The 27748-nt window shown below is 47.2% G+C and overlaps 1 protein-coding gene across 4 annotated transcripts in view; it reads right to left on the reverse strand.

The window, feature by feature from the left end:
- The window catches only part of CLDN5 (claudin 5), a 64148-nt gene that overhangs the window by 14845 nt on the left and 21555 nt on the right, over positions 1-27748 (reverse strand). The window contains exons 2-3 of one of the 4 annotated variants that reach the window (XR_016387574.1): positions 17897-18109; positions 3681-11940 (exon numbers count right to left, since the gene is read on the reverse strand). The exons of 1 other annotated variant lie outside the window; for it this stretch is intronic. The gene's annotated coding sequence lies outside the window, so the exon portion shown is untranslated. 2 more of the 4 variants (XR_016387572.1, XR_016387573.1) reach the window with 2 other exon arrangements.

A 27748-nucleotide genomic window follows, 5' to 3' on the forward strand; every position in this document is an offset into this window, starting at 1 on the left:
GAACCCAAGCGGGGTCAGTTAAAGGCCTCCTGGTGCCCCTGGGGTGTCAGGGTATAGAGACAAAGAAATAGACCTCTCACACACCTGACAAGGGTACACGTTGGTACAACCACTGCAGGAAATAGTTTGCCGTTACCTCAAAAAGTTGAATGAGCATAATCCCATGAGCCAGAGGGAAAAGTGTCCACATGCACTGGGTACATGTGGCAGCCAATAGTCAGCATCAACTACCAGAGATGGAGGGAGGGAGCTCCCGATGTGACTCCAGCACCCATGACCGCGTGCAAGGACCTGAGCAGGAACCACCCCGCTGAGCTCAGGCAACCCAGCACTTGAGAAAGAAGAATAGAATGGCCCTTGTTTCAGCCCACTGAGGTTTGGGGTGTTTGTTATGAAGAGACAGAAAACCAGATTTCATTTCTATAATGGTTAAAAGTAGGCAAGGTAAAACCATATTGTTCAGGAATAAATATATAGGTGGTAAAACTAAAAAGAACAAAGAAATGATTACCATGAGAGTGAGGATAACCTTTATCTCTAGAGAGAGGTGAGTGGAAAGGATATATGGAGCTTCTGAGGCGATACCTAGGGGTGACTATGTGAATGTTTGCTATAGAATCATTTGTGAAGCTGTATGTAATGATATCTTTCACAATAAAAAGACATGTGTGTGTATTTTAAGAAAGGCTAAAAGAAAGTACTCAGGTTTGGATGATGTGGGTACAGCATCTGCCAGCAGCTCCCACGTGCATCCTACAGAGCAGCCTGGCTTCAACAGGACCCCCACTGCCCACACACCCTCCCACGCAGGGCCAAGCCCCTGGGAGCAGCAGACCAGTGTGCCCAAGACCAAAACGCATGCCAGTCACCAGGAAACCCCAGATGGAAGCCAGCTAATGAGAGAACAAAGGCAAACATTAGAAACCTTGACAATGTGAAATAATAGCAAAGCCCTGGGAACAAACCTATTTTCTGTCTCTATGAATGTGCCTTTCTGGACATTTCACATCAATGGAATCATACAATACGTGGCCTTTCGCGTCTGGCTTCGTCCACTTTGCATAACATTTTCTAGGTTCATCCATTTTGTAGCCTGTGTCAGTACTTCACTCGTTTTTATGACTGAATAGTATTCTGTTGTATGGATAGGTCACATTTTGTTTATCCATTCATCACCTGATGAACATTTGGGTTGTTTACACTTTTTGGTTACTATGAATAAAGCTGCTATGAACATTTGTATACAAGTTTTTGTGTGGACATATCGTTTCATTTCTCTTGAGTACCTAAATGTGGAATTGCTGGGTCATATGGTAATACTATGTTTAACTTTTTAGGAACTGCTAAACTTTCCCACAGCAACTGCATCATTTTATATTCTCACCAGCAATGTATGAGGGTTCAATTTCCCCACATCCTCGCCAACACTTATTATGTTGATTTTTTTATCATACTGGACTCAGTTTACTAGCATCTCATTGCAGATTTTTGCATCTACATTCGTAAGGGATATTTATCTGTATTTTTCTTGTGATGTCTTTGTCTTTGGTATCAGGGTAACACTGGCTTTGTAGGATGAGTTAAGAAGTGTTCCCTCCTCCGACTTCCCTGGTGGTGCAGTGGTTAAGAATCCGCCTGCCAACGCAGGGGACACGGGTTCAAGCCCTGGTTTGGGAAGATCCCACATGCCGCGGAGCATCTAAGCCTATACGCCACAACTACTGAGCCTGTGCTCTAGATCCCGAGAGCCACAGCTACTGAGGCCGTGCGCCCTAGAGCCCGTGCTCCACAACAAGAGAAGCCAGTTCAATGAGAAGCCCATGCACCGCAACAAAGAGTAGCCCCTGCTCACCACAACTAGAGAGAGCCCACGTGCAGCAGCGAAGACCCAGGGCAGCAATAAATAAATAAATAAACAAACAAATAATAAGTGTTCCCTCCTCTTCTATTTTTTGTAAGTGCTTGAGAAGGATGGATGTTAATTATTCTTTAAATCTTTGATAGAATTCACTAGTGAAACCATCTGGTCCTGGGTTTTTCTTTGTTGAATTTTTTATTACTAACTCAAAATTCATCAAATTTGGGAAGATTTCAGCTTTTACTTCTTATTGAGAATCAGCCATTTTTGTTTTTGTTTTTGTTTTTGTTTGTTTGTTTTTGTTTTTTAAATAAGCTTTCCCCAGGTTGCTGCAAGCCTTTGGTTAATTTTCAAAGTTCCAGAAACACTGATCCTGTCAGTTTTTGCTCATGTTTTCATTGTTTTTATGAAGGGTGGAATGTGAAGTTTCTTACTCCACATTTTTTTTCTTACTTTTTTTTTTAACATCTTTATTGGAGTATAATTGCTTTACAATGGTGTGTTAGTTTCTGCTGTATAACAAAGTGAATCAGCAAACATGTACATATATCCCCATATCTCCTCCCTCTTGCGTCTCCCTCCCACCCTCCCTACCCCACCCTAGGTGGTCACAAAACACCAAGCTGATCTCCCTGTGCTATGCGGCTGCTTCCCACTAGCTATCTATTTTATGTTTTGTAGTATATGTATGTCCATGTCAGTCTCTCACTTCGTCTCAGCTTACCCTTCCCCCTCCCAGTGTCCTCAAGTCCATTCTCTACATCTGCATCTTTATTCCTGTCCTGCCCCTAGGTTCTTCAGAACCATTTTTTTTTTTCTTAGATTCCATATGTATGTGTTAGCATACGGTATCTGTTTTTCTCTTTCTGTCTGACTTACTTAACTCTGTACGACAGTCGCTAGGTCCATCCACCTCACTACAAATAACTCAATTTTGTTTCTTTTTATGGCTGTTACTCCTCCATTTTTGCTGACATCACTCCTTAGTTGGGCTTCTGACAGAGCAGACAAAAGCATCCTGACAAGAGATTTACTTAGTTATAAAGGTACGCTTTGGGATGGTGATTCTCAAACTTTAGTGTGCATAAGAAATAACTAGAGGTGATGATTATAAATGCATATTCCAAGATCCCACCACAAATCCCAACACTTATGTCTGGGGCCTGGGGATCTGCATTTTAGGCAGGTGCTTAGAGGCCCCCCTTTGGAAGCACCAGTCTCAAACAATGAACAAAGTAATAAACAAGTTGGGAGGTTGCGAGGAGAGATGGTGTTCATTTCACATTTTTCACAGAAGAGAGCCAAGAGAAACCAGGTAGAGTTGAGAAATCAAGACATGGGAGAGACTTCCCTGGCGGTCCAGTGGGTAAGACTCCACGCTTCCGCTGCAGGGGGCCCGGGCTTGATCCCTGGTCAGGGAACTAAGGTCCCGCATGCCACAAGGTGTGGCAAAAAAAAAAAGACATGGGATGAACGCTTTAGAGTTATGGAGGTACCCAGAGTAAGAACTGGAAACAAACAGTGAAGGGAGGCGACCTCCAGGGAGGGGCTGGAGTGGGACACGACAACTTTGACTTTTTTCTTTACAGTTTGAACTTTCTTTTCTCAAATACAGATGTTATCTTTATATATTAAAACAAACAGACAAACAAAAGCGATGGAGAAGTCAGTAGGAGGGGGCTACTGGCCAACAACCCCACCTTGTCTCCTCAGGGCCTTGGCCAGCCCAGCCCTGCCTACCATCCCTTGGCCAAGGGCTACGGCTGCACCATGCAGCCTGGTACCTTGGGAAGGGCACTACAGACTGGGGCTCCTCTCCTTCAGCTTGGACCATGCCCTTGCCACCTCCCTCCAGAGAAGTGGGCACTGGCAACCTGTCCGGTTGCCTGTGCCAACAAGATGAGGAGGACGCTATAGTATGAGGGAGTCAGGAACTGCAACCTAGAGTCATAGAGCCCTGGCCACTCTGGGCTGCAAGGGATCTTCCCAAGGTCACATAGTGACCCAGTCCTTCCCAGAACCAGTAGTCTTTGGGGCTTAAAAACATAAGCATAAAATCAAAAACAAACTTTGCTTGGAAGCTAGCTGTGGGCAGTTGGCTCAGCCTACACTGTGGACTCACCAGCCAACTGCTTCAGAGGTCTGGGCAGGCGGCCACCTGACAGGATGTGCTGGGAAGCCAAATGGGGATGGCTGCTTCTGGGAGAGGTATGAGTGATGACAGTCATGTCCCTGGACAGCAGAGGGTTGTGGCTCTCACTGGTCCCCCTGGCTCTGCAGGGCTGTTTTCAGGGTGAAGGTTATCTAGCCCAAAGTCCTCCCGTCCAAAGCCAGAGACTCGCTGTCCTTTCCACAAGGACGTTTGGGAGGTGTCTCTCCCTCCCCAAACATCCTATACCAGCACGGGACATGCCTCCAAACAGAAAAGTCAAAAAAACTCCCCCTCTCCGTGGAGTAGGAGTGGGGAGGGAGGGATCAATGGCAGGGGGTCGAGGGGAGCCTAGGACCAGAGCCTCTGACACCTCCAGCCAGGGTGACACTGCACTCTGATGAGCAGGCTGACCAACTGGGAAGTTAGTGTTTGGGGGTTTCTCACAATATAGTGAGAAATCATGGAGGGCCGCTGCAGCAGAGAGGCTGCTCAAAAGAAACCACACAGGATTCCCTGGTGGCACAGTGGTTGAGAGTCCGCCTGCTGATGCAGGGGACATGGGTTCGTGCCCCGGTCCGGGAAGATCCCACATGCCGCGGAGCGGCTGGGCCCGTGAGCCATGGCTGCTGAGCCTGCGCGCCCGGCGCCTGTGCTCCGCAATGGAAGAGGCCACAACAGTGAGAGGCCCGCGTACCGCAAAAAAAAAATAAAAAAGAAAAAAGAAACCACACACGAGCTGGGCCTGGTGGCTGGCAAACTTTGGATGCAGGAAGGCAGGGAGCACCCCTGTTTTCCTCTAACAGGCGCCGCCACTCAGGCCAAGGTTGCCTCTTGCTCTACCAGCCTCATGAAATGAGCTCTGGGAGGCCCAGGGAACCCCGCATCAACACCTCGAGGCCCTCGCCAGGTCCCAGTCCACAAGGCGAACACTAGTTCTGCTCTCACCCCTGGCGTCAGGAGTGGTGAGAACCAGCTCTGGCTCTTCCACCACAGTTCTTGGCCAGGTGTGGGTCTGTATCTCCCACCTTCAGCTTCTTTACTTACCTGTCAAATGGCTGATAGGTGTGTCCCAGGTGTCATCAGCACAGTGCCAAAACCCACCTGAATTGACCAGCCTGTGATGTAATGATGACAGCAGCAGCAAGCATACTCACCTGGCACCTGCCACGTGCCAGGCAAGGTTTAGAGTGATGCACATATATGACTCTCCAATTTTGTTCCCGATTCTGATGTGTGGGTTTTTTCCCACCACCAAGTGATTCTCCACCACCAGCTAGGTGTCCTACAATTTAACTCAATTCTGACACTATCTACCTAGAGACGGCATCAGATTCCACAGGTTGAGGGCTCAATTCCACAAGACTGTCCCCACTTCAGATGCCAATTGTAAGTCCAGATTGTTACCTGTGCCTCTGACCTACTGGCTATAAATCAGAGGTTCCCACGACCTCTCCTTTTGGGTTTGACTAACTTGCTAGAGCAGCTCACAGAACTCAGAGAAACATTTTACTTACTAGTTACCCATTTATTATTAAAGGGTATATATATCAGAGACAGCCAGATAAAAAAGATGGTTAGGGCAAGGTATGGGAAGGGATGCATGCCCTCTCCAGGCACACCACTCTCCCCGAACCTCCAAGTGTTCACCAACCTGGAAGCTCTCCGAACCCTGTCCTTCGGGGTTTTTATGGAAGCTTCATTAGAGGCATGATTGAATTAAGTCATTGGCCATGGTTGATTCATTCATCCTCCAGCCCCTCTCCCCTCCCCGGAGGTTGGAGGCGAGGGGGTGGGACTGAAAGTTCCAACCCTCTAGCCTCCTGGTTGGCTTTGCGGGCAACCAGCCCCCATCCTTGTGTGCTTCCCCCAAATCACCTCATTAACATAACAAAAGACACTTTTTTACTGCTATCATCACTTAGGAAATTCCATGGGTTTTAGAAGCTAGGTGCCAGGAACAGGGATGAAGATCAAATACTTATTGCTTATTATAAACCACAATATCACAGACTCTAACCCTTGGGCTTTGCCATCAACACACCCAGACGAAAAGAGAATACTGTGATATGCCACAGGGCTATGGAGCAGCAGAGTCAGATCTAACCAGGCGGTTGACTGAGTTGGGATTCTTGACCAATTGGATGGAAGGAAGGAAGGAAAGAATGAACAACAGGCCCAAAATGGAGTCACCTGTGCTAAGCCCCACATCACCAAACCTAGACTTAATAACTAACTTAATTACAGTGTCAACCTCTCCCACAAATGGAATCTTAAGCCAATCAATCTGGAATTAACTGGTTATTACTAGTGAAGTAATTCACTCTACAGGCCCCTACACTCCCCTAAAGGAAGGTGACCTTGCCTGAAACAATCAGCTCTTTGCTAGAGTAACTTCCTTGTCCCACCTCCTTCTGTCTATAAAACTTTCATTTTGTACAGCTCTTTGGAGGTCCTTTCTATTTGCTAGATGAGATGCTGCCCAGTTCATGAATCATTGAATAAAGCCAATAAGATCTTTAAAATTTACTCAGTTGAATTTTTTTCTTTTTTTTAAACACTATTCTGCCCCCCCATTAAGTCCACAAGAACATGACTATTCACCTTTATAACATCAGGGTCCAGCAAAGAGCCACCTGGGTAACCCCAATAAATGTTTGCTGAACAAAAGAATGAAAATACGCACAAACCTCCAGTATATAAAGTAAACTCTTATTATAACTGCAGGGGATATGTGTGAAATTAATAGAAAAGTATCACAATAAAACGAATCATAATAATTGGAGGTCCAGATGAAGACACCAGACATTTGGAAACAGTGTGGACACTCAAAAGGCGTGGCTAGTTCTCAACGTCAGGTTTCACAGGGCCAAAGTCAAGGTGTGAGCAGGGTAACATTCTCTTCTGGAAGCTTCCACACTCACTCGAGTTGCTGGCAAAATTCAGTTCCAACATAGTTTGTTTTTGTTTTTTTTTGGCCGTGCCATGAGGCTTGCAGGATCTTAGTTCCCCAACCAGGGATCGAACCCTTGCCCCCTGCAGTGGAAGTATGGAGTCCTAACGACTGGACCGCCAAGGAATTCCCCCAACATAGTTGCAGGAGTGGGATCTGTTTCCTTGCTGGCTGTCAACTAGAGGTCATTCTCAGTTTCCAGAGGCTGCCAGCATTCCCTGCCTCGTTGTTCCCTCAAAACTCGAAATGGCAGGCCAAGTACTTCTCACACTTTGGCTCTCTGACCCTGTCTGCCTCGTCCCTCCCACCAGGTCTCTGATAGCTACCTTCTGCTGTGTTTCTAAGGGCTCATGTAATTCTACTGCGCCCACCCAGGTAATCCATGATGAGTTGTCTCATTTAAGGTCAGATGATTATAACCCTCATTCCACCTGCAAAGGCTTTCACAGCTATGCAAAGAGCAGCATTTGACTGAATGGCTGGGGGAGAGGAATCTTTGGAGGTCACCATGAAAGTTCTGCCTACCGTAGCTGGCCCTTGGGAAATTAAACCCAAAGACTGCAAAAGTGGGTGATAAAATTAACGCAGACGGAACAGGCACAGAGTGATAGCTCTGTAGGAACAGGATGGGGTTAAACCAAAGTGTGCTTTGTTTCGCAAAAACTAAGGATTAAGTTGCAGAAATTTCCAGACACCAGATGTTCCAAAAAGGTTACAGTGCCTTCCAGTCAACAAGATACCACAGTGTGAACAACCAACCAGGCACCTACCTACTTGCTTGCAGTTTTTGGCAACCTAGAGGAACCTTTGCCTTATTATAATGATCATGCCTAGCCTCTCTTGAATATGCATGCTCCAGGCTTGAAACTCCCCTGGAGAGCTATCTTCCTGTCTGGTACTCATCACAAGTAAGAAATGCTTCTGCTTTAATGGAAAGTACTTGGCTAAGTACTTTGGCTAAGCACCTCAAGGGACGGACCCATTACGTCCAGAGGAGGTCCAGTGCCAGCAAGGCATGAGAATTTCAGTTGCTCTGCATTGTCGTCCACACTTACTGTTGTCAGTCTTCTTAATTTGGGCCATTTGAGAGGATGAGAGGATGTGCGTGGCCCAGTGGCGGCTTGCTGTGGCTTTGTGTCTCCCTAGTGACAGATGATGATGGAGCATCCTTCCTTTTCTGGTGAAGTATCTGTTCTGTAGATTCATTGCAGGATTGGGGGAGTTCTTTACGTATTTGAGATACAAGTCCTTTATCAGGTATGAGTTTTGATTTCCTCCCAATCTGTGGCCTGCCCTTCATTTTTTTTTTTAATTTTATTTATTAATTTATTTATTTTTGGCTGTGTTGGGTCTTCGTTTCTGTGCGAGGGCTTTCTCTAGCTGCGGCGAGCGGTGGCCACTCTTCATCGCGGTACGCGGGCCTCTCACTGTCGCGGCCTCTCTTGTTGCGGAGCACAAGCTCCAGCCGCGCAGGCTCGGTAGTGTGGCTCACGGGCCTAGTTGCTCCGCGGCATGTGGGACCTTCCCAGACCAGGGCTCGAACCCGTGTCCTCTGCATTGGCAGAAAGATTCTCAACCACTGCGCCACCAGGGAAGCCCCCTTCATTTTCTTTCTTTTTTTTTTTTTTTCGGTACGCGAGCCTCTCACTGTTGTGGCCTCTCCCGTTGCGGAGCACAGGCTCTGGACGCGCAGGCTCACGGCCATGGCTCACGGGCCCAGCCGCTCCACGGCATGTGGGATCCTCCCGGACTGGGGCACAAACCCGTGTCCCCTGCATCGGCAGGCGGACTCTCAACCACTGCGCCACCAGGGAAGCCCCCCCTTCATTTTCTTAATGGGGTTTTTCAAAGTTAATTTTCTCCAGGTTTCCTGAGGTATGATTTACGAAGTAACACTCACACTCTCTGGTGAATTCCACCACCACAGTGAGACATGGACTCTTCCTGCCATCCCCCACCTCCCACCTCCCCTTAGAGCAGGTGTGCTCGGCAGCCCTGGGACAGGCTCCGGGCCTTTCCCAGGCGGGCCAATGAATGCCTCTGGCTGCCTCTGTGCCCGGCTCGTAAATCGCAGGATAACAGGAAAAGGCCCACTGAACATCCTGCTACACACAGTAATAAAACCAGTAATAATGACACCAAAACGCTCGCAGAGGGCCGCCCCCCTCCCCCACCCCAGCCAGTCCACAGCTAATCAGCCCCGTACTGACCTCACCACATGTCTGTGAGGATCCACCAAGACCCTTCTCAGCCGAGAAACAGCGCAGAGGAGGCCACGCGCAGGGCCCTCAGGGAGCCGTGGTTGCGGCCAGAATTCACGGTGCGCTCGAGTCCACACCACCAGGGGCGCCGCGCCGCCCCGCGGGGGAGGTGCAGGAGATCCGGACCCGCGAGCCCGGGGCTGAGGGACACGCCTCAGCGGCCTTGACGCCGCTACCGCCGCAGGGCCCGGGTATGTGCCAGAGAGGGGGCTGCGCATGAGCGCAGCGTGCGTGACATGCGCGGCCTGTGCGTGGGGCGTGCGTGGGGCGTGCGTGGGGATCGTCCAAGGCAGCGGGCGGCGCATGTTCGCGGGGCGCCGCGGAGCTAGAGGCGCGGGCGGCTGTGGTGAGTCTTGCTGCGGCTGGTGCGGGAGAGACACCTGCACGGCGCGGGGCTAGCGCCGCTCTCGAGATCCTGAGGCTGACCATCGTCGGCCTTAGCGCCAGGTCAACCGACTGTCGGCGAGTGAGCGTCTAACCGACGAACCAGGCCCCAGCCTGGCTCACCTGTGGGTTGGCGAGGGCCGGAATGGCCCTGGCCTGGCGGTGCTGTGAGCGGTGTTGGTGGCGCAGTAGAGGTCAGGGTGGGGGCAGGCGTGAGTCCTGCGTGGAGGAGGTGGTTCAGCGCAGGTTTCACCCGGGGCTGACCTCCGAACTGAGCCTTGGGGATGGGCTTGGTGTGCACCCATCAGGGCATTGGAGTGGCCTCCAGACCAGCGTTGGGCATGTGGGAGGCAATAGGTGGGTCTGGACGGGGATGTGGGGAGAGTATGTGCAGGGTCTTGAAAGCTCCTTCGGGCGGGAATTCTGCGGAGGGTCCTTAGGCCTGGAACTCACGTCAGATGTGTGTTTCAGTAGTGTAACTCTGGCAGGAAGCAGATAGGAAGTGTAATTGTACATAGGGGATGTTGGAGGAAGGAAGCCAATCTCATAGTCCCGGCAGCGATGAGGCCTGAGCCTGGAAGTGCCATGGAGATGCAGATAGAAGCAGAATTTCAGGGAGATTTTGGAGATGATAATAGACAGGCTTCACTGGGCCCCCATCACAGCTGAGCCTAGGATGACGTCTGGGTCTGGAAAATCAGGGGGACTGAGTCATTGGGACATCTGAGTGTATACGAGTGCAGACCTCGTGCCAGGCACTCAGCAATAAAGATAAGAAAAGACCTACTCTGCCCCCAAGGTGTTTGTAGTTGAACAGAGGAGATGATTATATCTTTATCCATGTAGTGTGGAGCATTACAGGTGTTCCTACCTGAGCCTGAGATGGGGGCAAGGAGAGCTTCCTGGAAGAGGTAGACCTGAGCTTCAGGGAAACCAGAATTCCCAGGCAGTGTGGGTATCTGAGGCACAGAAGGCACATCAGCAGGAAGGCCGGGCCATTTGGGATGTGCTCAGAGCCCTAGAAGCAGTAGAACTAGGTGCTGAAGTCTGAAATGGGAGGTTGAACTTGAGTTTTATTCTCTAGGGGGTGGGGAGCCATTGCAGGGCCTTATGCAGAGGAGCGCTTGTTTGGATTTGGCTTGGCGCGGCTTGTGCTGGGGGCATCTTGGTGAATAGCTGTAAAGGAAGGAGCTTGTAGGCTGTTGCAGGAAGAGCTGGTGACAAGTGGAAACAACCTGGGCAGTGGTGGTGGGGAGCAGAGTGGGCATGGTGAGTGTAGGAAAACAGCTGACGTGGGGGCAGTGAGCTGGGAAGTGGAGGATGGCGGGAATGGTGCATTGGGCCCTGGGGACATCCCAGTGGAAATGCCTAATAGTTTACTAGCTAAGCAGAATGGCAGATCACTTAACCTTAGGAAGCTTGCCTCTTCACACGCAAATGGGTGTGGCAGTACCCACCTCATAATGTCAGACTGAGCACCTTCCAGTGTTCTAGATGCTCAGGATCCAGCTGAACTGCTGCAGTGTGAAATACACAGGAAATACAGGTTAAGCTAAAAATAGAGCACCCAAGCAGAGGTGCAGGTTTGGCTGTCATCCACATTCAGCTCCCAGAAAAGAGGCAGATGAGCATGGAGTGGGATTTCTCCAGTTGCAGGGCAAGACGGAGGCCGCCTGGTGACAGCGTGCTGGTGGCAGGGAAACTGAGCATGGGTATGTGTCTGAATGGCCTTGGCAAGACCAGCTTTAAAATACAGGCTTGGGACTGGGCCACTAAGCTCTTCCATGGTGTAATAGCCTGGTGATCACCTGCGTGCCTCCGTTTCTGTGCGTGGAGGAGCTGACTCTTGAGTTTAGCCATGTGGATCCAAGATCCTAGGGGTCTCCTGGGAGGGTCCTGGGCCTGTGGAGCTCTGCAGGGGGCCTGCCTTCTCTCAATACACCGCAGATGTTTTCAATGAATCATATATTTGCTGTGCGTGAGAGGGAGAAAGGACTTTTATTCTCATCACCATTCTTTTTTTTATTAAAATTAATTTATTTATTTTGGGTCTTCATTGCTGCGCATGGGCTTTCTCTAGTTGCGGCGAGCGGGGGCTACTCTTGGTTGCGGTGAATGGGCTTCTCATTGCGGTGGCTCCTCTTGTTGCAGAGCACGGGCTCTATGCGCTTGGGCTTCAGAAGTTATGGCACGCGGGCTCAGTAGTTGTGGCTCGCAGGCTAAGTTGCTCCACAGTACACTTGAACCCGTGTCCCTTGCATTGGCAGGAGGATTCTTAACCACTGCTCCACCAGGGAAGGCCTCACCATTCTTCAGAGTAGACTCGTTGTTAATTCTGTTTTAGAGTTGACAAGATTAAGGCAAGATTAAGGAGAATAGGTATTTTGCCAGAGGCTGCACAGTTATCTGAGGAACTTTTTCTTTTATTGACTATCTGAGCTGTGTTCCAGAAAGATGTCATAGCTCCAGTCAGATCAATGTAAATAACAAATTAATTTTTTAAATGAATTAGCGATAATGAATTATCCTAAGTTAGTTTATAAGTAAACTTGGTGTTTTCATTCACATTTTTAAAACAAATTTAAAATCATCAAAGGCTAATATAAATAGTTGTTAATATTTCTCAAGTGCTTCATAAACATAGTACTTCGTATGTACTCTCTCAATCTTCACGACATCCTCGTGAGCTAGGTGTGATCATCATCACCATTTTTACTGACAGGCTGGAGTGAGGTAGAGTAACTGCTCTCCAAGGTCATTGGTCAGTGAGACAGAACCAGCTTTTGACTCGAGATCTTGGGCCCAGAAGCTTAGCTCCTGACCACTGACCTCATTGTCCCTTATTTGCTTTGTCTTTGGGATCTTACTAGGAACAGCAGTAACTCAATAGCCAAAATCTTTAACTTTAAGCATTGACACCCCATCTTTGCATGCTTTCTTTTACCCTTATTGTTCAGGCTAAATCAGGGGTGGGTTTTCTCCGTTTACTGAAATGGGCATTGGCCAGAGGTTGAGGGCAGGCTCTGCAGCCTGGGGGGTGCCTACGCCCAGGGAACTGAGAGGCATCCCAAGGTAGCTCGGTTCAGGAGGATGGTGCTGCAGTGAAAACTCGCCACTTGTGAAAATGATTTGGCATCTGCGTAGAAGATGACTTTTCTAAATTCATTTTTTTCCTGAAATACAAGACACAGTGACGCAAAGACCTCTGAGATTCTCAGATGCTGGCTTAATCTGGGAAGGCTGAGGTCCACCTTCCTCCCATTACCATCTTGTACTGAGTGCCTGTCACTCTCAGTCTCAGGGGTGGGGGGGTGGCGGTGGAGATGCGGCTTGGTGGCAATTGGGGGAGGAGGGAGCTGGTTCAGTGTGGCCACAGACCCTGTCAACCTGGGCTTCTCTGCAGCGTTCCCGCTCAGTGTATCTGGCCGAGGGAGTCCAGTGTAAGCAGCACTGTGATCTGGATAAGGCACTGGCGCAAATAAATCTCTGAATTTATTATTGGGCTTTTAACAGCCACCTTTCATGTGTTTTTAAATATTGACTATTAAAAAAATCTTTTTACTTTAACTTGTTTTTCCTTCAGACAGTGCACCTTGGGAATAGGGACTTTTGCCTGAGTTGGTGATGGAGATGTTCCATAAGCCCATGCTGCCTCCACAGCAGTGGCTGCCAAGAGTCACAGCTGTGAAATGACTTGTGACTGCTAAGGATAAACATATTTGTCCCTTTTCATTACATGACCTGTAAGGGCTAGCAGCTCCTACTGGTAGCTGTGGTTTACCCTCCCTACTGTATTTCTTAATTTGCAAGTGGACACGGAGCCTGTGGCCTCGTTTGTCTTCTCTGGGGTCTGAGTTTCGAGTTTGAGCCCTGTGTTCTGGGGGCCTTGGCTCCTCAGTCCCTGCAATATCGGGCTTTCCTGTTTTCGTCGGCCTCCGTTTACTCTGTGGGTGCGCTTTATGTAGGGGAGAAAAATACCCACGAAGGAAGCTCCCCGGAGGGTGACCAGGTGCACAGTTCAGCCAAGTAGGTGACTCGATGGGGTACGTCTCTTTGTGTTTGTTCAGGTCGGGAAGGGTGTGACAGCGCGCTGTGCTCGGAGATACTCGGCTTGCGGCCAAATAACTTTACCACCTGAGCTGCGGGGCTGCCCTTCCAAGGGTCCAGCCTCAGCCTCCAGGACCCAGAGCAGACAGGCCTGGGTGGCACTCACAGTGGCTGTGACGAAGGCTCGTTGTGTGTTTTGGGTACCCCATGACCCCTGAGTATCTACACAGAGCTCCTCTATACGTGCGCTTGTGTGTGCGAAAGTGCATCCGTGCACGTACTGAAGCTTTCCTGAGTAGAACAAGAAGAAGGAAGAAGGTGTGGGGGGTGGATAGACAGATGTCAGCGGCCGAGTTATTGCAGCTGGATGACCGCTTTGTGGGCATACAGTCTACTCTTCTCTCTGCTTTTGTGTATATCTGAAAATTCCAAAATAAAAACGTTTAAAAACAGGTATAGTATTTAAGCACGCGTTTAATCCACGCAGTGCTCACCGCGCCCAGCTTGGCTGCAGATGCTGTCGGGAGTTTGGGTGCAGCACCGATGCTGTGCTTTCGCGGCACTCAGAACTGGGGACAGACATTAATGTAACGTCACACAAATACTGAATTTCAAACAGAGAGGAGCTCTTTGAAGCACAGCACAGGGTATTATGAAAACCTTGAGCCATGGAAACTGGGAAGGGAAGGGCCAGAAAGAGCTTCACAAATGGATTGCTGATGCGTGACCAGGAGTTAACTGGGCGCTGGGGGGTGGGGAGGGGGAGGAGAGAGGGACCTGAGACCAGGGGGTTGGGGGGGGGTGGTTCCTGAGAGGTAGGCCAGCGTGTGCTGCCAGGCCTTGTTCAGGAATTGCCTTTGGTCCTGGGATGGAGGGGCTCCTCAGGCTGCCGTTTTGGCTGCCACTTGGAGGGCGGGTGGAGGGGCCGGGGCAGAAGTCGACTTGCAGCTGAGGCCAGCTGTCTGTGCTACAGGCTGATGCGGGAACAAAGGTTTGTCTCAGAGAGACGTGGTTTTATATTTTACCTAAAAGGGTCCATACCATCAACTCAGCAACCTGTTTGTTTTGAATTTCTTTTTTCTGATTTTTTTGTATTTTAACGTAACACAAAGTTATTTGAAAGTCTTCTCCTAAAATCCCATCCTCTGGATGCCCATTGTTAACGTACTCCTTCGACTTAGTCTTTTCTACCTGTGTAGTATCTTATTCTGTGGATGCTGCGTTGTTTAATTTACTTAATAATTTATCTAATTGTTCCTCTTCTGAAGGACATTTGGGTTGTCCGTAGATTTCCTGCTGCAGTGAATGTCCTTGAGTGCCTGTGTTCGTTGCTGTGCATTTGGGAGCTGACTGGAGGCCTCCAGCTGGAATCGATGGGTCAGAGTACGCACGTTGCAGAGTTTAACACATGCTGTCCCGCTGCCCCAGGGGGGCCTGCTTCCCCCACACACTTTCACCAGCATTAGATTTCACCTTTCTTAGTTTTTTTCTTAATCTGTTGGGTGAATAAAGCTTGTCTTATCGATTCTATTGATTACTTGGAAATTTAAGCATCTTTTAAAGTTTATTAGCTATAGTCAGTTTTCATCAGAAAACTCTCTTTTGCCCATTTTTCTTTGGAGTTGCTTTCCTTTTTCTTTCTTGAGTTGTGACAGTTCTTTATATGATGTGGATATTAACTGCTAGCACTTGAGTCCAAGGTTGCACCCAGCTTTAGACAGCAGTCTGAGAATTCCCCTTGGTCCGTGTCACCCCAGTGCCCATGTCAGGTGTCACCAGGCCCTGCTCATTCTCCTGTGAAGTTCTTGACAACTCTGCTTTTGGCCCCTTCAGATTGGGGACACTCTCCAGAGCATTCCCTGCGGTGCTCCTGCAGGGTGAGGTGACCTTCCCCAGGGGTCACGCCGAGGATGGAGCCCGGGTCTCTGCTTCTGCAGCAGCTTTGGATGATGCCACGGTGGGTGTCGCGCCTGGGTCACACTTCCCCTGGCCATCCCAGTGAGCATCCCGGGACCCCTCGCCCCTGTTGCACCGTCAGTTCAGTGTCCCAGGTGACCGGTGGGGAAAGAGCTGCTGCCAGCAGGCCACAAAGATGTTCAGCTGGAAAATGCAGAGCTCAGTCTTCGAGAATGTGTGGGCTCTTCCAGTCCTCAGAGCTGTGGACCCTGGGTGATTCGTTCATGACAGATGCAGGCACCTGATTTCAGGAAGGTGCGAGTCCTTACTGGAAGGTTCTTAGTGTGTGTGCTGTGCTTGTTGGTGGCACAGCAGGAGTGGGGCTGACTTTCCTTACTGTGTCTGCTCTCTGGTTTTGTTAGGGGAGGGGGGGATCTGGGGCCCAGGCCATCACCGGAATCTTGGAGAGCTGGCTCCTGACCGCATGGTCCTGCCAACACCCCACAGTCCAGGCTGGAAGTCCCCGGGGGGGTCCAGGCCACCTGCCCTATGCCCAGCTGCCCCCAATCTTGCCCTGGCCCCTGCCTCATACTCCAGAGCTAGTTCGCAGGGCTCACAGACCTCCCTGGCCCTGGCTCTTGGGGCTGTCTGCTTCTCCCATCTCTTCTTTCTTGTTTTCTTTGTTTGGTAGCAGCTCTATTGAGGTATAATTCACATACCGTACACTTCATCCATCTACAGTCTACAATTCAGATGTTTTTATTATACTCACAGAGCTGTGCAACCATCACCACGATCAAGTAGAACATGTTCATCACCCCCAAATAAACTCTGGACCGTTAAGCAGTCATTCCCATTTCTCTCCCCTCCCCCAACCCTTAGGAACTACTCATCTACTTTCTGCCTCTACTGATTTATCTTTTTTGGACATTTCATAACAATGGAATCCGACAATTTTCTAAATGTTTTTAAAGTTGTGAACAGAGGCCAGGCTGCTAAACATCCAAAGTGGGAGCTCGGTGACGGCTGAGTTTGTCCTGCCTGGTGGGGCCCGTAAGCAGAGTCCTGGGGGGCTGGGGTATCTGGGACAAGACCTGATGGGCCGCAGCTACCCCAGGAGCTCCGGTCTGGGTCAGATGGGACCTGGGCAGGAACAGCTGAGGTCAGGGGTGGGAGCTTCTCAGGGCCTCTGGATCCTGTGATCTAGAGAGGCCTGGAGCCTGAGCTCTGCTTCCTGTGTCCGTGCTGGACGCTGGACACACTGCCCCGTAGATGCCAAGCACGGCCTGAGATTCATTCTGCCGGAAATTTCACCAGTGAGATGCCTGGTGAGTAAGCATCTTCTTTGGCTTCTCTGGAGGGCTTTGGCATTCATTTTCATTCATTTACATCTTAGGGTGAATTACAGTATTTTAATTCAGGCACTTTCTTCCTAACACCTCAGAGAAATCTGTGTAATGTAGCTGGAAGTCCCCAGTCACCTTAGTTTTGGTAATTGGCCCCCAAACGTGGTGAGAACCCTGCTTCCCTGGCAGTTGTCACATCGGGTACCGTGCTAGGGAAGCCTGTGGGAAATACGAGCAAAATCAGGTCTTTCATCCGAGGACTTTCTCTCCCGTTGTGTTCGAGATGAGATATGACTCTGCAGATCATGTTGCTCTTTATTCAGACCCCTGCTGTGGCCCCGCGCAACCTGCGCTCTCCTGGTCCCACTGGCCACCTTGGTGCCCGGCACACCAGGCAGGCTCCCGCCTCAAGGCCTTCACATGGGCTGTTCCTGTGGTCTGAAGGGGCCCTGTTCCCCACCCGCTTCCCCCGTGTCTGCCCAGATGCTGCTTTCTGGGTTCCCAGCTCAGGCAGGGCCTGGCAGTGAGGCGGCACCCAGTACCTGCTGGAAGAATCAGGAGGGGGTACCTCTAGCATGAACATGGGTTCCTGTGGCCAAGAGGGCTGTCTGGCTCCTTTTGCACCTGATAGTGCTGACCCTGCTGGAGTTCAGGAGGAGAGGGGCCCCAGGAATTGGCCTCCGCCCCCTCCTGCATAGCTGGCTTCCTCAGTCTGGTAGCTCGGCACCTGTTGGTTGCCAGGCTGTGGAGGGGCCCTGGCCCAGGTTATTCCTGTGCTTGGGATGGAGCCCCAAGGCCCCATTGTGTGGGGTCCCTCTTCATCCTTCAGTGAAATGGTGAACCGTGGTTGGGATGTGGTTGGTGGTGAGCCAGGCCCGTGTGAAGGCCGCTGACCACGTCTCCCGATGCAGGTTGCCCAGCCCAGCCACACTGTGGCCTCACGGAGCCCCAGACCCCACGGCACACCCTCACTCTGTGCCCCCAACCCTCCCCCCAGGGTACCTGCTCCTGCTGCTCCTTGGTGACAGAAGAGGACTTGGTGCAGCGTAGTTTCCCAATAAACACACATCGAGTGAACTAGTATAGAGAGTTCACTTGTAAGACGTTTTCTGGCTTAGTTCAGCTTGAGTAGAGTTGAGTCCTTTCTGCTGAGATGATCACTGTTTTGTTTTTGTTTAGAGAATACCAAGGCAAAAAAATGGAGGGAGGAAGGTTCTTTAAAAAAAAAAACAAAAAACTTTGTACTAGAAAAATACAAATACACGCAAAAATAGAATGGTGACCCGGCCCCCATGATCCAGCCCCAACAGGTCCCAATTAACGCCCATCCTGTTTCACCCACCCACCTTGCCCCCACCCCTAGATTAATTAGAAGCAAACCACAAAGATCATATCATGCCATCTGTACATATTTTAGTTTGTATCCAAAATGAGGCTTCAGAAGGAAAGGCGGAGGGAGAGATGAACAGCTAGAGCCCATGATCTGCTGGCCCGAGCGGAATGATCCCTGTTGTGCTGTCAGTCACCCGCTCCGCGTGGCTGTGCATGCATGCCATTTGCATGACATCCGAAGAAGGAGAGCCTGGCCTGAACAACTGCACAGGTGTCCCCACTGTCACTTCCTTCCTGTGCTGGTCAGGAGCACTGTCAGTAGCCTGCAAACTCTGAGGTGTTTTCCCTTTTTTCATTTCCTGTCGCTGTTTTGAAACGGAGAGGAAGAGAGCTACCTCCATCTGATAACTATTTATTTACTATCAGTGTTGGTGCGCATATTTATAAGAAAGTGTAATAGTCAAAGCCATGAATATTGGTGATTTGAGAAATGCTAACGTTCTAGTGGGATAGGAAGAAACATGCTCATTATGTACAAGTTGTTTTCTGCCACATCACTAAATGTGGATTATTACATGAGTGATGGAGAGAAATGTAGACCTCATATCTCTCTACATCTAAGAACTTAAGTGGAATGTCAGTTCTTGTTAAAAATTATGGTCCTGAATGGCAAAATGTGGCTCTGAATACGACATATTAATTTTTCTCTTTCAGCTTCTGATGCTCAAAATAAAACATGTCTCAGTCAACAAAACAGGTAAAAATAAAGTAATAGAATAAAATCATGCAAATATGAATTATGAGAATGCTTGAGTGGCTAAATCAATATCTGACAAAGTAGATTTCAGAGCAAGGACTGTTACTGGAGATAGGGATATTTCTTACAGATAAGGGGGTCAAATCATCAAAAAGACATAATTATCCTATATATATATATGCACCTAGTATAGACCTTCAAAATACATGAAGCAAAAACTGAAACAACTAAAAGAATGAATAGATAAATGCGCACCGTGGTTAGAGACGTCAGCATTTCTCTCTCAGTAAATGATAGAACAGGAGGCAGAAAACCAGTCTAACGATACAGAATACCTGAGCTATGCTATCAAACAGCTTGAGTGACATACAGAGTGTTCTCTGAACAGAACAAAAATTAAATTAGAAATCAGTAACAGACATCTGGAAAAATCCCTAAATATTTGGCAATTTATACATTTTCAAATAACCCGTAAGTAAAGAAGTCACAAAGTAAATTAGAAGTTATTTTGAATAAATGATGATGGAAAAAATAACAATAAAATTTGTGGGATGACGCTAAAGCAGTGTTTAGAGGGAAATTTATAACTTAAAAGTCAAAACAATTTTGAAAATGAAAACTTGAAGTGTGTCATAAACCTAAATATAAAAGCTAAAACTATAAAACTTGAAGAAGACATGGAAGAAAATATTTGCCACATTGGGAGATTTCTTAGGATACAAAAAAATCATAAAACATAAAAGAAAAGGAATTGATTAATTGAACTTCAAAAATGTGACTATATATTTGACAAAGGGCATTTATGCAGAATATATAAAGAGCTCATAAAAGTCAGAAGACAGAACTTCATTAAGAATTGGGCAAAAAAAGAATACAATAACACTAATTCAAAAAGATATATGCACCCCTGTGTTCATAGAGGCATTATTTACAGTAGCAAAAATATGGAAAAAACCTAAGTGCCCATAAACGGATGAATGGATAAAGATGTATATATATATACACACAATGAAATACTACTCAGCTATTAAAAGAGATGAAATCTTGCCATTTGCAGCAACATAGATGGATCTTGGTATTAACGGTATTATGCTAAGTGAAATAAGTCAGGTGGAGAAAGACAGATACCCTATGACTTCACTCATATGTGGAATATAAAAAACAAGCAAAACAAACAAATAAATGAACAAACCAAACCAAACCAAACAAAAACAAACATGTAGATCCAAAGAACAAAGTCATGGTTACCAGAGGGGTAGGGTCAGGGGGCGGGCAAAATGGGTAAAGGGGATCAGCTGTATGGTGATGAATGGGAACTAAATTTTTGGTTATGAGCATAGTGTAGGATATTCAGAAGTAGAAATATAAAGTTGTATACATGAAACTTATATAATGTTATAAAACAATGTTACCTCAATAAAAAAATGAATCTTAAAAACAAAAGAATCCGGGAAAAGATTTGCACAGACATTTCACAGAAGATATACAAAAGGCCAATGAGTACATGAAAAGATGTTCATTATTTCTAGTTTTAAGGGTAATGCAAATTCAAGTCATAATGAGATACCACTGGACACCCATCAGAATGACCAAAATTTAAAAGACTGACAATACCCAGTATTGCCAAGGGTATGGAGCACTAGAACCCTCATACGTTCCTGGTGGGGATGTAAAATGGTACAAGTTTGGAAAAGTTGGGCAGTTTCTATTACTCTTAGATATTCATTTACTATTTTACAACACAGCAATTCCACTCCTAGATAATACACAATAGAAAATGTGTATCTGGGGCTTCCCTGGTGGCACAGGGGTTAAGAATCCACTTGCCAATGCAGGGGACATGGGTTCAAGCCCTGGTCTGGGAAGATCCTACATGCCGCGGAGCAACTAAGCCCGTGCGCCACAACTACCGAGCCTGCGCTGTAGAGCCCCCGAGCCACAACTACTGAAGCCCGCGTGCCTCGAGCCGGTGTTCCTCAACAAGAGAAGCCACCGCAATGAGAAGCCCGCGCACCGCAACAAAGAGTAGCCCCTGCTCTCCGCAGCTAGAGAAAGCCCCCGTGCAGCAACAAAGACCCAACGCAGCCAAAAATAAATAATTTTTTTTAAAAAGTTAAAAAAAAAACAAACGTGTATCCGTGCTAAGACTCATGTAGCAATGTTCACAACAGCTTTATTTAATAATAGCCAAAACCCAAAAGCATCTTAAATGTCCATCAACATGTGATAAGCAAAAGTGGTATAGTCATGCAGTGGGACAATATCAGCAATAAAAAGGAAAACCCTGATGGTGATGGACAGATCTCATGGACGTTGTGCTGAATGAAGTCAGATCAAAAAAGTATGTACTGTTACTTCCCTGGTGGTCCAGTGGTTAAGACTCCATGCTTCCATTGCAGGGGGCACGGGTTAAATCCCTGGTGGGGCAATTAAGATCCCGCATGCCGTGTGGCCGAGGGGGAAAAGAGTACGTACTGCGTGATTTTATTTCTATAAAACTCTAGAAGGGACAAATCTAGAGTCACAGAAAACAGGTCAGTGGTCCCCTGGGGCCTGATGTGGGGGGCGAGGGGGTTGGCCAGGAGGAATCACACGGGAACTTTTCCTGTGATGGGAGTGTTCTGTCTTGATTGTGACAGTGGGCACCTACACAGGCACACACATTTGTCAAAACTCATTGAACTCACTTCCAACAAGTGTATTCTATTGTATGTAGCTGATACCTAAATAGAAAGGTTTTCAGAAATCCTCTATGTGCAGTAAAAAATGGATGTGCAGTGTGCTTATTGTGTATTTTCTAAAATAACAGTTTATATCAGTGGAAAGAATGGAGAGCTGTTGAAGATGCAGAGTGGTGCATACAGGCTGCTACCATTTTTAAAGGATCTATTTACACATATGCCTATCACTCAATGCACACAACATCTCTGTAAAGACCCGTAGTTACCCCTGGCGATGGGTGGAGTGGGACAGAAACCAAAGCACCAGGTAGTGCAGCCCTAGACGTCAAGTCTGAAGACAGTGCTCTCAGTGATGGTGAGTCTTCCCTGAGGTGACCCGCCGAGCACAGCCCCGGGGGCAGTGGCTGTCCTGGCACTGCCACCAACGGGCTGTGCGGCCCTGGCCAGCCTCTATCACTCCCACCCCCACTTTCCTAAACACACTGAAGTCACAGCTGAAGTCCCATTCATTTGAAGATGAGGGTTAAACATAAGGATGTTCATATAAGCAGAGGCTGCCTGCCTCCAAAGCAAGATGTCACATTTGTCCCCTTACGTGGTCAGCTGCAATGCAGTAATTCTAGTGTACTGGTGCCCAGTGTGATAAGAGTTATCCAAGAAATGAAATCCTGGATAACTTCAAAGAATTAAATTGTACTTATTTTAGTGAATGGGTTGTAAGGAAAAGCTCACCGATTTAGAACTGCATACATGCTTTTTTTAAAAATTCTGAACTCATTTTAAGTGATAGGTTCATAAAGTAGAAATCCATGTGACAGCAGATTTGTTATTAGTTCAAGTCCACGAACTTCTCTAGGATAATCCCTGCTTCAAGGGAAGAGGATGAATTTATCTAAAGGTCTGATTTTTATGAATGTTTAAAGTAAAATGTATTGAAGTACAATTTACGTACAATAAAATGCACTTTCTTTTAAGCGAACTGGTCAGCGTAACCACCATCAACATATACAACATTCCCGTCATCCGGGAAGTCTCCCTGTGCCCCCGTCTCCCTCAGTCTGCTCGTTCACAGATCCAGGAAACACTGGCCATGTTTCTGTCACTAGGGATCGGATTTCTCTTCTAGAGTCTCGTATAAGTGGAGTTGCTCGGTGTGCACTATTTCTCGTCTGGCACCTTCTGCTCAGCGCTGTAATATGCAGGCTTATCCACGGTGCTGGATCATCAGAAAGTTATGCCATTCGATTGCTGAGTAGCTTTCTTCAAGTGATATTTTAAAATCATTACCTGTTTCCTCATTACCTGCTAATAACTCCTGGAAAAGTGATGACTGAGGGTGTCCAAGCTCCTGAGTAATAAAACCAGTGAGCAGGACAGTCATCTACCCGGTTGACCTGGGAATTACTTTTGGTTCCTCTTCCCATACCTTTTTCAAATCCAATAACCACCAAGTCCAGTCAATTTTAATCCCCTGATATCTCTCGAATAGATCTCTTCAGCCAGCATTTTAAGCAAATAATCATTTCTCACCTGCATTACTTCAGAAACCCATTTTTCTTTAGTTCTACCCTCCCCCCACCAATCCAATCTTTAAACCAGAATGATCTTACTCAAAAGATCTTACTACAATGATCTTACTGAAAGGAGAATAACTGAAGTAGAAGATACATACATTCTGGGATTCTTCCATCATCCCAGACTGAAACTCTGTATCCTTTGAACAATCACTCCCCATTCCCCCTCTCCTGAACCCCTGGTAACCTGTGTTCTACTTTCTATCTCTATGAATTTGCCCATTTTAGGTACCTCATATAAGTGGACTCATACAATATTATGTCTGGCATATTTCAAGCATGTTTTCAAGGTTCATCCATGTCATAACATGTGTCAGAATTTCATTCCTTTTTATGGCTGAATAATACTCCATTGTATGTACATGCCACACTGTGTTAACCATTCATCTGTTGAAGGGCATTTGGGTTGTTTCCCCCCTTTGGCTATTGTGAATATCACTGATATGAACATCAGTGTACAAACATCTATTAGAGTTCTTGCTTTCAGTTCTTTTGAGTATACACCTAGGAGTGGAGTTGCTGGGTCATGTGTAGTCTTGAGTTTGACCTTTTGAGGAACTGCCTAACTGCCATAGCAGCTGAACCATCCTACATTCCGACCAGCAACGCACAAGCGTTCCGATTCCTCCAAAACCTCTGCTATATTGAACAACAATTTGGGACAATTTAAGCTCTCTGTGCCTCAGTTTCCTCATTTCTAAAATGTAGGTGATGATAGTATTATCATTCTTAGGGTGGTTGTGTAATTTAAATGAACAAGTATATGTAAGTGACTTAGAAATGCCCTGGCAACTATGAATGTTATAATAATAAGTGTCATTTGGTATCTACATTGTCACCATTACTGAAGATCAATATGTCTAAAATCTATAAACTTTGCAGTGTACACCCCCTCCCCCCAGAGTCTCTGTGGGCTCCTAGAGGCTGAAGTAGGAGGGCAGCAGAGTTGGACAGTGGCTGGAGACAGGGGCGGAGTCGGATGGGCCCCTGAGATGTGCATGGACCTATGTGCACGGTGCACAGGTGGGAGGTGAGGGTGTCGTGGAAGGGGCCACGTAGCACAGAGGAGCAGCACAGCAACCCTTTATCTTATGGAACAGGAAGGGGAGGCTCACGGAGGCTGGAGAGGCCTCCAGTGCACACATCCTGTGATGCATCCCTAGGACTTGGGAGTGGTCTCCCCACTCCCGCCCTTCTCTTTGCACACGTGCTTTAGGAAGCGCAATGGGGTGTGTGGCTTCGTGCCAGGTGCTTGCAAAGAGCCTGCTGTAGTCACCTTAATGGTGAGACAAGCCCATGAAGACACTGCAGGGCCCCTGACTGCAACCTGAGCGTGGGGGTCCCGCAGCTGGATTTCCTCAGGATTGCCTTCAGCAATTCAGTGACCGTGGGCACAGGATGTGCACATTCTCTCAAGATCCCTTGAGTGAGAGACTTCCCTGGTGGTGCAGTGGTTAAGAGTCCACCTGCCTATGCAGGGGACATGGGTTTGAGCCCTGGTCCAGGAGGATCTCACATGCCGCGGAGCAGCTGAGCCCGTGCGCCACAACTACTGAGCCTGCGCTCTAGAGCCTGTGAGCCACAACTACTGAGGCCCGTGTGTCTAGAGCCCGTGCTCCACAATAAGAGAGGCGACCACAATGAGAAGCCCGCGCACCACAACAAAGAGTAGCCCCCGCTCGCCGCAACTAGAGAAAGCCCACGCGCAGCAAAAAAGACCTAACACAGCCAAAAATTAATTAATTAAAAAAAAATAAGATCCCTTGAGCGAGAGCCTGGCCCAAAGTGAATGCTGTACGTTGCCAGGTGCCACCGCGCAATCGTCAATGCTGTCCCTACAGGCTTGTTCAAAGTGAAGATTTGTGGCCTGTTCCTATGATGTAGAAAGCCCTCAAATGTTATACTTCCAAGTCCATAGCTGTACAGATTTTCGCTTTTTTAAAACTGACACAGGGACTTCCCTGGTGGTCCAGTGGCTAAGACTCCTTGCTCCCAATTCAGGGGGCCCGGGTTCAATCCCTGGTCAGGGAACTAGATCCCACATGCCGCAACTAAGACCTGGCACAGCCAAATAAATGAATAAATATTTTTTTAAAAAATAAATTGACATTTACAGTTCACTAAACCTATTGTGGTCATCATTTTATGATGTACGTAAATCAGATCACTATGCTGTACACCTTAAACTTATATAGTGCTGTGTATCAATTATATCTCAATAAGACTGGAAGAAAAATACATAAAACGAAATTGGCATTTACAAGGTGAAAATATGTGTGTTGCGTTGTGGAGGTGTGATGCGTACTTTTGCTGCTCTTCATTCCTAATGCGTCTGCTGTCCTTTCCAGCTCCACTGAGGCCATGGGCCATGCAGGCTTCACCCTGCCGGGCACACAGGAAGTCTGCCAGGAAAGGCTCTGCCCTCGCCCTTGTGGGAGCGGGCGGGTCACTTCCTGGTTCTTTCCTATTATTATTGTTTGTTAAGTTTGAATGGTACCAATGACTGGGCATTAAGGTAGCTTTTCTAAAACCTCCTTTTTAATCGTTAAAGGTTTATTACAACAACATTTGAAAAAAACGGAAGAAGATCATGTCACTCATATTCCCTCCATCCTACCACAATAGTTGCTTTCATTCCCCCAGATTTTCTTCTAGTCTTTTCTCATGCTAATGCATATTTTACCTTGTCGTAATCATTATATTTGGACAATTTAGGGTCTTTCTGCTCAGCTCATAAAAATTTTTCCATGTCACATTATTTTTAATAGCCATATGATAATCTGTTAGGTTAATATAATTTATTTAGACATTCCTCTATAATTAACAATTAATTTTCCCTAATTTTTCACCATCGTGAATTTTATTTTATTTAGCTATTCTTGGTTATGTGCAGTTTGTAAAAAATATAGGTTTAGGTTTAAATGTATAATTAAAATTAACCCCCAAGTCAATCACATTCAAATCACTGAAATGAGTCTACTGTTTTATATATTGAAAATCCTTTCTTTTTTCTTTTTTTTAACATCTTTATTGGAGTATAATTGCTTTACAATGGTATGTTAGTTTCTGCTTTATGACAAAGTGAAACACTTATACATATACATATGTTCCCATATCTCTTCCCTCTTGCATCTCCCTCCTTCCCACCCTCCCTATCCCACCCCTCTAGGTGGTCACAAAGCACGGAGCTGATCTCCCTGTGCTATGCGGCTGCTTCCCACTAGCTATCTATTTTACGTTTGGTAGTGTATATATGTCCATGCCACTCTCTCGCTTTGTCACAGCTTACCCTTCCCCCTCCCCATATCCTTAAGTCCATTCTCTAGTTGGTCTGTGTCTTTATTCCTGTCTTACCCCTAGGTTCTTCATGACATTTTTTTTCTTAAAATTCCATATATATATGTGTTAGCATATGGTATTTGTCTTTCTCTTTCTGACTTACTTCACTCTGTATGACAGACTCTAGGTCCATCCACCTCATTACAAATAGCTCAATTTCGTTTCTTTTTATGGCTGAGTAATATTCCATTGTATATATGTGCCACTTCTTCTTTATCCATTCATCCAATGATGGACACTTAGGTTGTTTCCATCTCCAGGCTATTGTAAATAGAGCTGCAATGAACATTTTGGTACATGACTCTTTTTGAGTTATGGTTTTCTCAGGGTATATGCCTAGTAGTGGGATTGCTGGGTCATATGGTAGTTCTATTTGTAGTTTTTTAAGGAACCTCCATACTGTTCTCCATAGTGGCTGTACCAATTCACATTCCCACCAGCAGTGCAAGAGTGTTCCCTTTTCTCCACACACTCTCCAGTATTTATTGTTTCTAGATTTTTTGATGATGGCCATTCTGACTGGTGTGAGATGATATCTCATTGTAGTTTTGATTTGCATTTCTCTAATGATTAATGATGTTGAGCATTCTTTCATGTGTTTGTTGGCAATCTGTATATCTTCTTTGGAGAAATGTCTATTTAGGTCTTCTGCCCATTTTTGGATTGGGTTGTTTGTTTTTTTGTTATTGAGCTGCATGAGCTGCTTATAAATTTTGGAGATTAATCCTTTGTCAGTTGCTTCATTTGCAAATATTTTTGAAAATCCTCTTTCATAATTTATCCTCTGAGCTTCTCCAGGTGGGTCAGGCCTAGAGTTTTATACCAGGTGTTGCCACACTCCTTCGTCCCTCGTACCCAGCTTCTGGGGAGGGCCACCAGCAAGAACCCTGGCAGCAGCATTTTGGAGCCACAAGCCCCGTAGGTGAGGGCCACGAACAGGGCTGGACACGTGGCTCTCTGGGGTGGCATCCTCCTGAGGCAGGTTGAGCGTAGGTGCTTGGCTGGACTGTCCTGGGATGGACCGTGTCAAGGTCAAGTAATTGGCAGCAGGATGGGGTAACCATGTTGCACGCACTCTGCCGCCCTAAGCAGCTGGCAACCTGGACGAAATATATGAATTAACTATCTTCAGACATCGAACAACAGGCAGCACAGAGCTGGGGTCCTGGAG

The sequence above is a fragment of the Delphinapterus leucas genome, chromosome 14 (genome assembly GCF_059928025.1).
Source record: "Delphinapterus leucas isolate spDelLeu-1000000601 "Yukka" chromosome 14, BTC_Dleu_Yukka2, whole genome shotgun sequence".
Classification (NCBI taxonomy): Eukaryota; Metazoa; Chordata; class Mammalia; order Artiodactyla; family Monodontidae; genus Delphinapterus; species Delphinapterus leucas.